At 47.5% G+C, this 15,900-nt stretch overlaps 1 protein-coding gene across 7 annotated transcripts in view; it reads left to right on the top strand.

The window, feature by feature from the left end:
* Positions 1–1,676: 1,676 nt before the first annotated feature.
* MGA (MAX dimerization protein MGA) overlaps positions 1,677–15,900 on the top strand; it is a 94,555-nt gene continuing 80,331 nt past the window's right edge. For 5 of the 7 annotated variants that reach the window (XM_075065455.1, XM_032793866.2, XM_032793865.2 and 2 more), the window contains exon 1: positions 1,677–2,121. The gene's annotated coding sequence lies outside the window, so the exon portion shown is untranslated. Of the gene's footprint in view, positions 2,122–12,999; positions 13,107–14,823; positions 14,912–15,900 lie in introns of those variants that run through there. The other 2 variants (XM_032793862.2, XM_075065454.1) reach the window with 2 other exon arrangements.

The following is a 15,900-nucleotide window of genomic DNA, read 5'->3' as shown; positions in this document are numbered from 1 at the left end:
AATACCATACCATGCCATCCTTACTTCTGCGCTGCTGCCTTCAGAGCTAGGCAGCCAGAGAGTGGTGGCTGCTGATTGAAGGTCCAGTTCTGCAGACAACAGCACAGAAGTAAGGGTGGCAATGCCATACCATGCCATCCTTACTTCTGCACTGCTGCTGATGGCAGCTCTGCCTTCAGAGCTGGGCTCCCAGCCAGCAGCCACCGTTCTCCAGCTGCCCAACTCTGAAGGCAGTGCCACCGCCAGCGGCAGTGCAGAAGTAAGGCTAGCAGTACAGCAACCCCCGCCCCCCAGCTCCTTTTGGGGTCAGAATCCCTACAATTACAACACTTTGAAATTTCAGATTTAAATAGCTGAAATCATGAAATTTATGATTATTAAAATCCTCTGACCATGAAATTGACCAAAATGGACCATGAATTTGGTAGGGCCCTAGTTATAGCTACATTTTGTGTCCTGCATAATATCTGTGAGGCAAAGTGGGAAAAGCTGCCTCAAACGTGGATGGCAGAGGTGCAGCAGTTCTCTACTGACTTTAAACAACCAGACACAAGGACCATTACAAGAGCCAGTCCGTTTACCTGCTGTGTCGACAGGTTTGGCTGACCGCAGCTCGCTGTCCCAGGCCAATGAGCGTGGCAGGAAGCAGCGTGGGTGAGGGATGTGCTGGCCGCGGCTTTCTGCCACCCCCGTTGGCCTGGGATGGCAAACCGCGGCCAGTGGAAGCCACGATCAGCCAAACCTGCTGATGTGGCAGGTAAACAAACTGGCCCAGCCCACCAGGGTGCTTCCCCTGGCGAGCCGCATGCCAGAAGTTGCTGACCCCTGGGCTAGACTGTGGTGGAGTTGCAAATAGACCCTACCTAGCTCATGGCATGGCTGGAGTCCCTGCTCATGTCTTCTCCCTCTCTCCTTCTCCTCACAGTTCTTGGCGGGGATCTCTGTCTCAGGCTCCTCCAAGGAATCCAGAGGTGTCCATGGGGTGCTGGTTTTACAAAGTTAAGAGATTCCTCAGAAATATCACATATCCGATGAATGTATGTGAGCTACAACATAAAGCTGTCATTCTCTTGCAAAGCCCCAGCTAGTCTGCTTTGTGGTAGTCTATCCACTACTCAGCATCAGCAGCCTGATTCCTTACTCCGTTAACCTGGTTTCTGCAATTGATAGTGGGTCCCGGATCAGGCTGCAGGTCTTCTGGAATGTTCATCCCCCTGTTCTGTAAAGCAGCACCTCGAATTCAGGTGCCACAGATCTTCATGGAAGTGCTAGCCCAGGGGACATGTCTGAGACACCAGGAGACTCCTCTGTCATCTGCAGCTTTAGCAGGGGTGTCATGCCCGTTCCTGGGGCGCAGTGCAGAGGTTGGACTTTCTGGGGAGAGCAGCGCTCAGGCAGATCCAGGGGGCTCACGCTCCAGAGAAGGGCAGAGTGGGTGGTTACTATGCCAGGCACGGCGAGAGGCTGAGAGGGAGATGACTTGAGGCATTCAGGCACCTAGCACATGAAGACACCTGCTCAGCACGCCCGGTCCATCCGCTCGGCTCACAGCTTCAGCAGCTCCCTCCCAGCTCCTCTCACACCAAGCCTGCTCTCGCCTCACCCGACGGGCGACCACGTGACAGGGCTAGGCCGTTATTTGGGGCAGGGCATGAAGGGGAAGGAGAGAATCACGTGAGCCCTATAGGGAACCAATGAGGAACGAGTTCTGTTTGGCCCACGCGAGAACAGCGCGTTTCCCTCGCGCAGGGGAGGGGCAGAAAAGGCGTGGTCAAGAGAAGGAACGGAAACTACGTGTACTGGTCACAGAGCCAATCAGGAGGGCGCTTGTGCGGCCGTCGCGAGGTCCGCTTGCTTTGCCTGCTTTCTGGGGCCTGTCTCGCCTCAGTGCGCGCGCCAAACATCGCCTCCTTGCAGGCTGCTGCCTCGCGCCGGAAGGCTCACGTCCCACGGTGTGGGGGCGGGCCCACCAGGCGAGGGGGGGGGTGATAGCACGTGACAAGGCCGACAGCCAATGAGAGAAGAGGCTGCGCGTGGCACGCGAAGGCCTCAGGAGCTGCGAGCTGGGCTCGTGGGTTGCGGTGTGGCCCTGCGCCGCGTGGAACTGGCGGCGGGAAGCAGGTAGGAACTCGGAGCGCGCGATGGGAACCGCCCGGCATTTTCGCCCCCATTTTGAAGTTTTATTCGAGGAGGTGGCGTGAGGTAGGGGTGTCACGTGAGCTGAGCGGGCCAATCACACGGGATCGCTCTCCCCTGCGCCTGCCAGCGGCGGCTCGGCCTCCCATTCTCGGGGGCGCTTTTGAGGCGAGAGCGAGGTGGGCCACTCCCCAGGCGGTGGTAGGGGGCGCGGTGAGGGAGCGGCGGTTCCCGCGCAGGCTGGGCCCTTCCTCAGCCCCCGAGAAACGGCTACCGCGAGCACGCGAACAGCAGGCGCAGGGCGGGCGTGAGAGCGATCACGTGACCGAGCCTCGCTGCTGGGGGTGCCGAAGGGAGTTCGCGGCAGAGTCGAAAGTCAGACCGTAGCCGCACCGCTGGCTGTATCCGGGCACCGGCGCGGGGAGCGCGGCCTGACCTAGCCCCGCTCGGGAGGCCGCTGCGATTCTCCGCTGGCTGCACAAGGAGCTATCGCCCTTCCAGTGATCCTAAGCGCGGGGGGAAGTCTGAAGGGTTTGTGCTGCGGCGAGGCCGGTACCTTGCCAGGAGCCGCCCTGCTGCTGTCGATATGTCGAGCAGATGGGACCTCGAGTTTACAGCCTCCCCGAGAAGCGCAGAGCGCTCTCCTCCGCACGGGCTGGGTGGCTGCGGGAGCGCGAAGCGTTGAGGCTCCACTTCCACGGGGTTCGGGGCTGCAGATGAGAGAGACAAGTCGAGGATCTAGGGAGCTCCGGGCTTCAAACCAGTCCCTTTGGCTTATCTCGGTCATAGTCCACAGATCTCCTTAGGGCTCCAGTAGCACCGGATGCCCAACAGGTGAAACCACAGCAGTGTGTCAGTGTGCAAAGCCTCCATGGTCAACAGCGATCGCCTCCCTCAGAAATCTGTCCTGAAGATCGCCGAGCTGGCATGCTCCTGCTGCAAACTGAAACCACACACATGTCAGGGAGCAAGAACATCTCTAGTCTCAGGCATAACAGGGCCACATCTACTCTTGTAGGTTGTATGTGTATGTGGTATCTTGTATGTAACTGGACTCTTCATTAAGATGGTGATTCTTGCTCTTTTCATTTGTGTTAATGAAACACTTTTCTTCTGACATTTATTGTTGAGCTGTAGCCACTATTTCCATCTTTTGTTGCATGGATTTTTTTTTTTTTACCTTGCATATTCTGTTTAGTACTTTGCAGCTCCATGTGTTACAGATTCTAGTATATTCTTTGCTCTTTTATTTTCATAGGTTAGGTTATGGCAGCATAAAGTGCAGAATATGTTGATATATTTCAAAAATCTAACTTCACATTGCGAGAGTGCACCCTTGGATCTACAGTCCTGATCAGAGATATTTCTTTAATTTTGTCTTCCTTGGGAATTATGATATATTTTACTACTGGGGATTATTAGAAGCAATGATTACTAGCAGTGTTATCAGTAGTCAATGTATCAGACTCCACGGTTCATATGAGCCCTATGATACTTGGGGTGAGGAGGGAGAATGGCAAGGCGATCTAGGTTCTGTAGTTGACAGTGAGGATCCAAAGTTGGTGTAGCGTTGTTGGACCTATGCTGTGGGATAAAATCTAACAAGGGGGATTTTTCTTTCAGAAGGTGATCAGTGATTGGAATCCTCAGTCTTAGGATATGGCTACACTTGAAATTTCAAAGCGCTGCCGCGGCAGCGCTTTGAAGTGTGAGTGTGGTCGGAGCGCCAGCGCTGGAAGAGCGCTCTCCCAGCGCTGCACGTAAACCACATCCTCTACGGGTGTAGCTTGCAGCGCCGGGAGCCACGCTCCCAGCGCTGCGGCATTGATTACACTGAGGCTTTACGGTGCTGTATCTTGCAGCGCTCAGGGGCGTGTTTTTTCACACCCCTGAGCGCGAAAGTTGCAGCGCTGTAAAGTGCCAGTGTAGCCATACCCTCAGAGGTATTGGCGAATTCTTCCTTATTAGGGTTCCTAGAGAAGGTGGATGGGTCTAGATATTAAACCGTTGTGACTTTTTAAAAGACATGTTCTGGGTTAAATTGGTAGTCAGATTTGGGGTTGAAGGGTGGGTGGTTTTTTGTTTTTTTGTTGTTGTGTGACTGTTAGCAAGAATCTTGTCGTGATGATAGGGGTGCTCTTCCATTTTCCAATAAATTGGAAAATTAGAGTGGGACAATCTGCTACAGTCAGACGATGTATCCCAAATACTTATATTAATGTGGATTTTTTTTAAAATTGCAGTCCCTTCCATTTCCTTTATTTCTGTGAGTTGAGGAAGAGGTAGCAATGGGATGGGAGTAAGAAGGATGATCGAGGTTTGGGATAAGAAGAAAGTAGCAAGAGGGATAATAGGAGGGAATAATCTGAAAAGGAACAGAGAGGAAAAAGAGGGTGCAGAAAATCGGAGGTAGATACATGAAAGGGACTTAAATAAAATTGTGTCCACTAGAAGAGTATCATTTGTTCATCATAAGAACCACTACCTCCAGAAAAGCCCATTTTGGAAATGAGAGGGCTAGAGAAGTAGGGAAAGGATTACTAACCTAATTTGAGTTAAGAATACAACAGAAGGTAGGAGAGCATGCCCCTTATAAAATTTTATTTTTTTTTTTAATTGGCGGAATACTATCCCACTTTGACACGCTTTTATAGTATTAATAGCTTTTTCCTTCTGTAACACTTTCCATCCGATGATCTCAAAATGTTTTGCAAACATTACACCTTATTATCTCAAGTTTAAGATGAGAAAACAGACATGGAAATAAAGTAATTTGCCTACGGTTCTGCATAATGAGTCTGTGACAGAGGTGGAAATAGAATCCAGATCTCCTGACTTGGTGCACTAGTCAAAAGACCATCTTTCCCATTTTTCTCACCCCTTAAAAAGTCAGGGTAACTCTCCCTCCGGCTAAAAAGTGGTGGCCATAGGGCTTGTCTATACTGTTTATTTAGTTGGCTCAAGGTGGTTGGTAGACATTAACAACCTGGAGAGAGAATGCTTGGTTCTGAATTCAAATGAGCCTTCTCCCTTGTCTGTGTCTTATCTCACTTATTTTTGTTGTTGTGTCTCTTTCACTCCTGGCTTGTTCTCTTTTATGCCTCTGGATGAGTGCCCCCTGCAGAGAACTCCTGCACATCCTACATTTTTGGAATGCTTGTAATAAGAGAGTGAAACTGATGAAACTGCATGATTCTTGTCTGTTTCATTTTCCGTCTGCCACAGTTGCTATGACAGGAAGCACAACATGACATTTCCCTGCTTTATTCCCCTGTTCTGTAACTTTCAGAATGGAGAGGGTAAGGAGTGGTTAAAAATATGGCAGACTTATGGTGACTCCCTGAATAGAGAGTGTACAAATGACTTTGTATGATTTTCAGCAAATGTTATCATAATGATATATCTTTTAAAAAATACAATTAAAAGAGCATGCTATTTATCTATGTACTTAAAAATAATCACCACTGTTTTGAGTGAAAACTAACTTCTTACAATTTTTTCCACTTGTTTGTGCACATTGGTTTGTTGTAAGACCTAATCCTGCAGTGCTCAGGTAGATACCTGAACTGCTGTGGGGCTTTGTGCAGGTATGCCTGCACATTGTAAATTGAAGGATTGGGGCTATAGAGTGGTTTCTTATTTTTAAAGAGAGGACTGCATGGCTCAGAGTACAAAGCCTTGTCACATCTAGGTCAGTATACAGATAATAGCTGAAGTGGTAGAGACTGAAAGATATTACTCATTAGACCACTAAATGGAAGTGAGCGTAGAATAAGTTGGTGAGTTCATTTTAGTCTCCATTAGGCAGGTGTCCACTACTGATCTGTAAGTAGCGGGGAAATATTTAACGAACATGGAGACTACACTACTTTCTTAGAGAGTTGGTCCTTCCATTATAGGTTTGAGGTAAAATAACAGAGCGGCATGAGAAAGTTTAAATTGCCACTGCCATATTGTAGTTGGTCTGAGGCTACAAAGATGATTTTTCACTTCAGGGCAATTAATCTCATACTTCTAAGTGAATTTAGGACTGGTGAAAAATTACCCTTTTCTTTTTTCTTCCCCTGAAAAATCCCTGTTACTACACAGCAAGAGTGAAGGACTTGGGCTTTCTCCTGCCAAACCAACTGACCCTTCCCTCTAAATTGCTTTTCTGTACAGTTGATTACACAACTATAACTTCTATATAAAATATTTTCTGAAACCTCTTGCTTGCCTAAAAGACTTTCTAGTTACTTTAGATTTAAATTACACCTTTTGTGTGTAACTTAATGTAATTTGAGTTTATAATCTGGTGATTTCCTGCTCTAATTTCTATACAATAATCAGTTACTTATGCCAGTTTCTGATATGATTCACCAGATAACAATGATAGGCCAAGATGTGTGCTGAGTTACACCTTTATAACCCAGTCAAAGTCCATGTGGTTTTGTGAGCATAACCAAAGGATGAATTTAGATCAGTTTATGTTGCAAATATATCTCCAAACATTAGTTAATAGAATGTGTTATTTACTCCTTTACATAACACAACCATGGGTCACCCAGTGAAATTAACAGGCAGCACATTTAAAACAAACAAAAATAAGTACTTCTTTACACTATGCATAGTCAACCTGTGGAACTCCTTGTCAGGGGATGTTGTGAAGGCCAAAACCATAACAGTCAAAAAAGAACTAGATGAGTTAATAAGGGATAGGTCCATGAATGGCTATTAGCCAAGATGGTCGGGGATGTAACCCCATGCTCTGTGTCCCTAGCCTATGTTTGCCAAAAGTTTCAGTGGGCAACCCAATGGATTGCTTGATGATTGCCGGTTCCATTCATTCCCTTTGAAACACGTGGCATTAGCCACTGTTGAAAGACAGGATACTGCTCTAGATTGGCCATACTGGGTCAGACCAATGGCCCTTCTTATGATGTTAATATATCTGGATTCCAAAGGTTCCAGAGGTGACAAAATTTACTTGCAATACGTTATCTGTTGTTACAGGTTCTCCAAAGTGGCAAAAGATTATCTGACTCAAATAGATACATTAGTTAATTTTTTTTAGTCCTTATATAGGATGGAACACTCTTAGGGTATGTCTACACTATGGGATTATTCCGATTTTACATAAACCGGTTTTGTAAAACAGATTGTATAAAGTCGAGTGCACGTGGCCACACTAAGCTCATTAATTCGGTGATGTGCATACATGTACCGAGGCTAGCATCGATTTCTGGAGCGTTGCGCTGTGGGTAGCTATCGCGTAGCTATCTCACAGTTCCTGCAGTCTCCCCCTCCCATTGGAATTCTGGGTTGAGATCCCAATGCATGATGGTGCAAAAACAGTGTCGCGGATGATTTTGGGTAAATGTCGTCACTCAATCTTTCCTCCGTGAAAGCAACGGCAGACAGTCATTTCGTGCCCTTTTTCCCTGGATTGCCCTGGCAGACGCCATAGCACGGCAACCATGGAGCCTGTTTAGCCTTTGTTCACTATCACCGTATGTCTACTGGATGCTGCTGACAGAAGCAGTACGACAGTGCTACGCAGCAGCACTCACTTGCCTTTGCAAGTTAGCAGGACTGTTACCAGTCCTATTGTACCATCTGCTGCTGTCATGGGTGCTCCTGGCTGGCCTCAGTGAGGTCTGCCAGAGGTGCATGGACAAAAATGGGAATGACTCCCCAGGTCATTCCCTTCTTTATGTTTTGTCTAAAGGTAGAATCAGTCCTGCCCAGAATATCAGGCAAGCCGACTAAAGAACCAGAGAGGACAACCGTTCCAGGTCAGAGCCCTAGACATCCCGCAGAAATGATGAGCTGCATGCCATTCTAGGAGGTGCCCCTGCAACAACCCCACCCGATGCTTCCCTTCTCCCACACCCCTCCTGGGCTACCGTGGCAGTTATCCCCCCATTTGTGTGATGAAGTAATAAAGAATGCATGAATAAGAAACAACTCTGACTTTATTGAGATAAAATGAGGGGGAGGCAGCCTCCAGCTGCTATGATAGTCCAGGCAGGACTGAATCTCCAGGAGACAAAGCTTAAAAAAGGGAATGACCAGGAGTAATTCCCATTTTTGCCCAGGCGCCCCCAGCCGACCTCACTGAGGCCAGCCAGGAGCACTCAGGGGATGATGACGGCTACCAGTCCTATTGTACCATCTGCCATCAGAAAGGGAAGGCAATGGGATGCTGCTGTGTAACGCTGCAGCACCGCGTCTACCAGCAGCATCCAATAAATATACGATGACATTGAAAAAAGTCAAGAAATGATTTATTTTTTTTTCCTTTTTCTTTCATGGCGGGGGTGGAGATTGACAATACATACCCTGAACCACCCGCAACAATGTTTTTGACCCTTCAGGCATTGGGAGCTCAGCCAAGAACGCAAATGGTTTTCGGAGACTGCAGAAACTGTGGGATAGCTCAAGTCCTCAGTCCCGCCTCCCTCCCTCTATGAGCGTCCATTTGCTTCTTTGGCTTTCCGTTACGCTTGTCACACAGCTCTGTGCTGAGTCCCTGCTGCGGCCTCTGTCTATCATAGCCTGGAGATTTTTTCAAATGCTTTGTCATTTTGTCTTCTGTAATGGAGCTCTGATAGAACAGATTTGTCTCCCCATACAGCGATCAGATCCAGTATCTCCCGTACGGTCCATGCTGGAGCTCTTTTTGGATTTGGGACTGCATGGCCCCCTGTGCTGATCAGAGCTCCACACTGGGCAAACAAGAAATGAAATTCAAAAGTTCGCGGGGCTTTTCCTGTCTACCTGGCCACTGCATCCGAGTTCAGATTGCTTTCCAGAGCGGTCACGGTGGCACACTGTGGGATACCGCCCGGAGGCCAATACAGTCGATTTGCGGCCACACTAACCATAATCCGACATGGCAATACCGATTTCAGTGCTACTCCTCGAGTCAGGGAGGAGTACAGAAACTGGTTTAAAGAGCCCTTTATATCGATATAAAGGGCCTCGTTGTGTGGACGGGTGCAGGGTTAAATCGGATTAACGCTGCTAAATTTGGTATAAACGTGTAGTGTAGACCAGGCCTTAGTTCTTGTCTGCATTAAAGAGATCAATATACTGTAATGCACCTCAAATCGACTTTGAATTCACGCAGGAGTGCTTCATTTGATTATCAGCCAGTATTGCAGTGTGGATTGCCAACTAAGACTACGGTCCATGTTCTTCTTTTTGCATTAAAGCAGGCCTGCACAACTCGTAAAGCGGCGAGGACCGTATTACTCCAATAAAAACAGCTGAGGGCCAAACCCCTGCACCCCCCCTGAAACACAACACGCCCCCCCAGCGCCGCGCAGAGCCCCTGAAATACTCTCCTGCTTCCCAGCACCAGCCGCCCCGTGGAAACAAACCCTCCTTCCCCAGCACTGCCCCACTGAAACAACGGTATTGAACCTTGGTAATATGTTATAGCGGGCCCCTAAGGTAGTAAAATTAAGATAAAAGAAAAATGTCTTTTTGCTAGAAGTAGAATAAGATCTCCCAACTTTGTAATCAGTTGCCCTGTTGAATGAAAGAGGTGTGAATGAGGAAGGTGTGGAAGGCAAGCACCTCCAGACAGCTACAACCCTTGGAGAAGGCATGGGAGCCAGACCAGGTCAGCCACTGACTCTTCGCTTGCCTCCTCAGCCCCCCATCGCCCCACCTCGCTGCCTCACCCTCTGCCACTGCCCGCCTCCTCAGTCCCCCACCCCTACTGCCCACCCGCTTGCCTCATCAGCCCCCCTCCCTCACCCATCACTTGCCTATCACCCCCCGCGGGCCGCACAGTGAGCCCACACAGGCCGCACGTGGCCCCCTGGCCGCATGTTGTGCAGGCCTGCATTAAAGGTTTCTTTTCTATATAAAGAAACATATTTTTCCTCCAATTCTAACTTTTGAGGTCATGCTTTATAAGTGTGGCACAATAGGTCATGTACTACATAAGGGCTTGTTTAATAAAAATGTATGTAGTGTTTTGTTGTTAATTAAACTTCAATTACCATCTTAATGCAGCTTGACACAAATCATGAGCACAAAGTTAATTATCTAGCAAATAAGCAATATATCATTTGCCATTTTAATATACTAATGCACAATTAATAAGAATCAAAATATTAAAGCTATATAAATTGTTTAAATAGTTGTAAATCAACATATTTAAAATGGTTATATTAACCAATGAGAAGACACCTTTCTTTAGCAGATAACTGAAGAACAAATGGAAAAGTTGATCAAAATCCATGATTTAAATGAATGATTTACAAGTAAATATAGCCTTTATACTAGATTGGATACATCTTTTTGCTATCTAGGAGGGTACACTATAACTGCATACATTTATTTATGCAAATTATATAGCTTCAGAGAAAACGAGAATAAACCCAAGGGAGAAAACAATAAAGAGGAAAATGAGTGAAAAACAAAAGAATGCAAAAGAATTAAAATCAAGAGGAGGCATGCAGGACTCTTAACCCAGTTTTAAACGTGTATATGGTTTAAATGAATGTCTTGTATATTAAGGCTACTGGAATACTTGTTTCACTTTCCAGTTTTCCATTCTACTTCCACTCGATATTTGGAAAACAACCACTGGTGCATTTCACTGCTTTCTAGATGAAACTAGTCTTCTGTGCAAAGAAGTTCTAGTAACTTCTCAGAATATTGTTTGAAGCCTGTCCAAAGACGGTGGAACCAGATCCATGCTAAATAAATAACAGCAGCAGCCCCTTGTGATTTGCATGATTCTTGTAATGTTAGAAACAAACAAATCCAGCATATTTTTCTGGTGAAGATGTGTCAGTAATTTAGTATTGTAGAACAAGGGAGCTCTATTTTCGTAGTAGAACCAGTATTTCACATTGACTTCTGCAGTGATATTAGGTACTTAAATAGTTCTTTTGTAGAGTGGTGATAGATTTAATCATAGACTATCAGGGTTGGAAGGGACCTCAGTAGGTCATCTAGTCCAACCCTCTTCTCAGAGCAGGACTAATCCCCAAACAGATTTTTGCCCTAGATCCCTAAATGGCCCCCTCAAGGATTGAACTCACAATGCTGGGTTTAGCAGGCTAATGCTCAAACCACTGAGTTAAACTTCAGTGTGTTGCCGCCTAGCATTTTACTTTCAAGTCTTACTTTACTGTTCCTGACTTTTTGATCTAAAAGAGCAAAGGGGAAATATTTTGTCTGCTCTGGAGAGAATGATAGACTATCCATGTTTTTAAATCTGATGCACATGTGTCTATTGTGCCTGAAAACGTGGCTTGGTTTGTGCAGTTTCTTTATTCTGTGATGTTCTTGGAATCAAAACTATGAGAGATTATCCCAAATGCATTTGGATAAGGTTCTGTTGCCTAGAAACAGTCATGGGAGGACTGGCCTTCCCTAATGTTACATTAGGCCTGCTAACTCTCGGTATTGAAAATTAGATTTCAGTGGCAAAAGGAAAATAATGCTAACAAAACTGAAATAGATGCTTTGATAACATTACTTGGTATGATTAGTCATTTATTCAAGTCAAATTTCTCGGTTGCTGGTGCTTTGGTAGCTTGACATTGAACTATCAGTTAGGTTTCCTTGACTTTTTTTGGCACCCTATAATAAATAACTGTTTCTCCCAAGCTGTGCGGATAGTGTTTTTAAGGTTAAATGACCAGGTTGATGCTCCTTTTTTTAGGGCTGTTCAAATTATATCTGCAAACCTGCAAAACAAAATATATCAAGGTGTATTTTATTAACCCCAGCTTTTAATGCTCAGAATTTTTTTTCAGACATTAAACAGGTTTTCACTTATTAGAATTCTCCTTTGCTGGGTATATACTCAAAAGTGCTTGGCATGTTCTTGATCACAAAATTTTATAGGTTTCTTCTAGATGCCCAAGCACCTCCTCCCTGGAGGTGGCCTAGGAGAATTTTTAGATACATAATATAAGGAATTGTGACTGGAATTTTAATACCTACAGTGTGTAATGTGCAATTGTGCGTCCTGCAAATACAAATAAAATAAAAAGTAGCCATTGTGACAAGCAATATTTGCCATCAGATTAGTACTTAACCACTAATGATTTTTAGTTTAAAACGTTTTACAGGATCTTTGTTAGAAAAGGATGCTCTTGGGTATGCAGCCTGGGCTATGCTGACTCCTCACCCCTTTTTAAATATAGTTTGTAAGAGAAGTGATCCCTAGATGAAATGTGTTGTTGGAGAGCTCTACAAAACAGCCTAACAGAAATTTGTATTGACCTGTAGAGGAGCAGTGTTTCTGTACACAGGGAAGAGCAGACCTTACAGTGCTTGATGGTTGGCTGTTGCATGTTTGCCTGACTTCACAGTAGTTTTGTGGGAGTAAATGCTCAGGAGGCGAGTGGGGCGCCCAGCGGGCTGAGCTCTACAAGGGACACAGTCGGAGTTTGACTGCCCCGGAGGCTTAGAGCCCGCGTATGGAGAGGTGCCAGCGCTTGCGTAAACCTAGCAGAGCCCCGTTTGCAGAGGCAGTCCGTGGGCGCGGCCCCTCGCTGTCGGAGCGCGCCTACGGGTGGAGGGGGCCGACCTGCGGCCGCTCTCTACTGGGGCGAGCAGCCAGCTCCGGGGCCTCGAGTGAGCGCAATGACTCCTGCAGCAAGGGCGGCGGACAGTGCCGCTGCGGGGGGGACCGGAGCCGGCCGGGGCTTCGATGGCAGCGTTTCCCCGGGGACGGCGCATCGCGTGCGGGGACCGTACAGCGGCTTCTCTTCGAGAATCTTCCCCTTGCCTCGCCTGTGGGCGGCGTAGGCCCGGGCCCAATGTCGGGGAGGACCCCGACTATGGCACGTGACGGATAGGCAGCCAGGCGGGAGGGAGGGGGAGTGCGAGCCACCAGTGCGCCTGCGCGCAGTCAGCGTCGTTACGTCATGCGGGTGCGCACGCACGTTCCCCCCAGCTGGTGGACACACGGTCCGTGTGAAGAGAAGGGAGGGGGGAGCCCTCCCTGGTGCACGGTAACTGCGGGCAACTGGCGGGGGTGGGGGTGCCAGGACCGGGACTGCCGGACCCCGCCTTGGAGGTGGCGCGTGCAGGTCCGCATGCCTCTCATGCGCCTCCTGCTGGCCGCGTCAGCTGCGAAAATTAACACCAGGCAGAGCCACGAGGCTGAAGGGCCTGTGCGCGGGCATCTCCCCGAGACCCCAGTAACAGCGCGAAGCGCCGGGCCGGTGCTGTAGCAGGCACGTGGCGCGGCTCCTCGCATCGTATCTTCTTTGGTGCGGCCCGGGCGGGAGGCGGAGGCTGCCAGGCGGGAAGCGCCTTCGAGTGACTGGGGGCGGGCCAGGCACTGTGCGCTAGCACCGGGGCTGGCCCTAGCTGCCCTCTCGGCCCTCTGCTGCGGCCTCCGCTGTAGCACAGCGCGATGCACCTCCCATCCCGTGCCCGTCCGCCCCTCCCCGGTGGGCAGGGCCTCCAGGCCTGGCGACGGAGTCAATCGGCGGCGACTGTAGGGGTCGGCGCGGGGTGTCTGCTGGGCCCCGCTTGTGCGCTGGGCTCGAGCGAGGCGGAGTCTACGGGGCTTCCCGATCCCGAAAAAAAAACCGGGCTAGGGCCGCTGCTTCTTCACTGGCCGCGGCGACTCTTGGTAGAAGCCGATGAGCGCCCGCCCGCCGGGAAAGCCAGCCTCGTCGCCCCGAGGCCTCCCGGCATCCTATCTCCGCCCCAGAAAGCAGCGTCTGCTCAGCCGGCACCCGGCCGAGAAGCCACCTGCTCCCTCCGAGCTCCGTGCGGGGTCGGCACCTGCTGCGCCAGTCCTGCCAGCCGGGGGCTCGCAGAGCTAGGTGCTGCCGAGTGCGCCGGGCTGCAGGCGGCGCCGCCCGACACAGCCACCCTGCGGCAGCCAGCCACAAGTGTTCCCGCTGACTTTAACAGCAGCGCTCTGCGCACATCGCCTGCTGTCATTGGGCTCATCTCCCTGGCTCTCATTGGCAGTTGGAGAGAAATACTCTCAGCTCCTGCCATTACTGGGCCTGTGACGTCCAGTTCGTAGCCAGTCTCCCACTGTCATTTGCTTTTGTGGATACTGGGAGGGATTTGTAATTGAGCATGCAGATAAAATGCACAGTATTATTATGAATGTGTTGGGAGAAGTGTCCTAAAATAGTGGCCTGGATTGAACATGTGTACAATGTGCATATATAAGAAATTCTGGATCTTAGCACCTGTTGTCTGTTTGTAGATTAGTAAATTATTTATTTGGCATGTGAATTTCAAATACCTGGCCTTAAGACTTTGCACTTCTCTAGTATCTTTCATATAAGAATCTTAACCCAGTTTACAGTGGCCCCTGTCCTTTTTTGTGTGTTCACGGGGTCAGCTTTCACAGATCTTATTGCAGAATTAGGGCCAAATTTTCACAACACAACTGCTCAAAACTTGAAAAGCAATTTGCTTTTGTGTTAAAGCCCCAGAAAGGATCTGGAAATTTTGTAATGCATGTAAAACTCCTATACTATCCATTCTTCACCCCCACAACTTTCAAAAACCCAGCATAAAACCACAAGAACTTGAAACTTAAGTATCTGAAAACATAACCAGGATGAAAATGTATCCTCAAACTTAAATGTAACTTTGTTACTACTGCGTGCTAACACACACAAATAAAACAAACTTCTCTTATGAAAGAAGACTATGAACAGTTTGGGGTTGACTGTCTTTTTTTTTTTTTCCTAGCTCTGCTTCTTCACATTATCAGCATGGGCATGCTGGTGGTGATCCATGAAAAGTCTGGGGACCTTGCAGTTTGGGAAATTCACCATAGGTGAAATCTCCTGTTTTCATTTTAGTAGATTGTGTAGGAGAAATGGAAATTATAGTCCAGTAGTACAGCAATTTAGCTTTTGTGTATATAATTAACTAAATATGTATGTCAAGTATCAGAGGGGTAGCCGTGTTAGTCTGGATCTGTAAAAGCAGCAGAGAATCCTGTGGCACCTTATAGACTAAATATGTATGGGTGGAGAGGGGGAGATTGCTAAATCAGAAGCTGAGAATAGTTTTGAATATTTTCTGATAAATAAGAATAACACACATGTTGGAACGAGTACACTTAGTTCTCTCTTTTTTTTTTTAGTTTAGTTGGAACTTATTTTCTTGTAGTTTGTTAATCCCTTTCTGAAACACAGGCACAGCCATCCCAATTAATGAGAAATTTCCCATTATATTGCGAATGGGCAAGTCTTGCTCCCCCTTGTACAAGTTCATCAGTCTTTAAAAACAGTGAAATTCATTCAGTTTCATGCACCTACAGTGGACTGAGGTCAGCTGCTGGTTATTCTTGCCTGGAGACTGCGTCCCTGCATTCATTGGCTTGAGGTTTATTGAAGAGTCAGGACATGCTGAGTTGCTCTGAATTATAAAGTTCCACTAGCAGAAACACCAGGAGTTGATCTGTTATATGGAATGATATAACTTTTCTGACCTTTGCCACCCTTGAAATCAGATCATAAACAACAGTTATTGGTGTTCCACAATTAAAGAAACTGCTCTTAAATATCTAATTTATATAAAGTATGTTTGGATTTGGGGCAAGTATCTGGCAGAGACATCACTTCCCCCAAGTGACCTAGTGCTACTTACCTCAACTCCACTCCCTTATTCTGGTTCCTTCAGACTATGCATGTACATAATGAATGAATTTTGTGTTAATATTGTATTTTACCACACTGCATTTCTTACATATTTTATATAAGGGTGAAAAACTCTGATATTTAGTGTGGACTATGAAAGTTGCAAATATATGTTCTCCAG

This window comes from Chelonoidis abingdonii, chromosome 4 (assembly GCF_003597395.2).
Source record: "Chelonoidis abingdonii isolate Lonesome George chromosome 4, CheloAbing_2.0, whole genome shotgun sequence".
Lineage (NCBI taxonomy): Eukaryota > Metazoa > Chordata > Testudines > Testudinidae > Chelonoidis > Chelonoidis abingdonii.
This window is presented reverse-complemented; position numbering and strand designations above follow the sequence as displayed.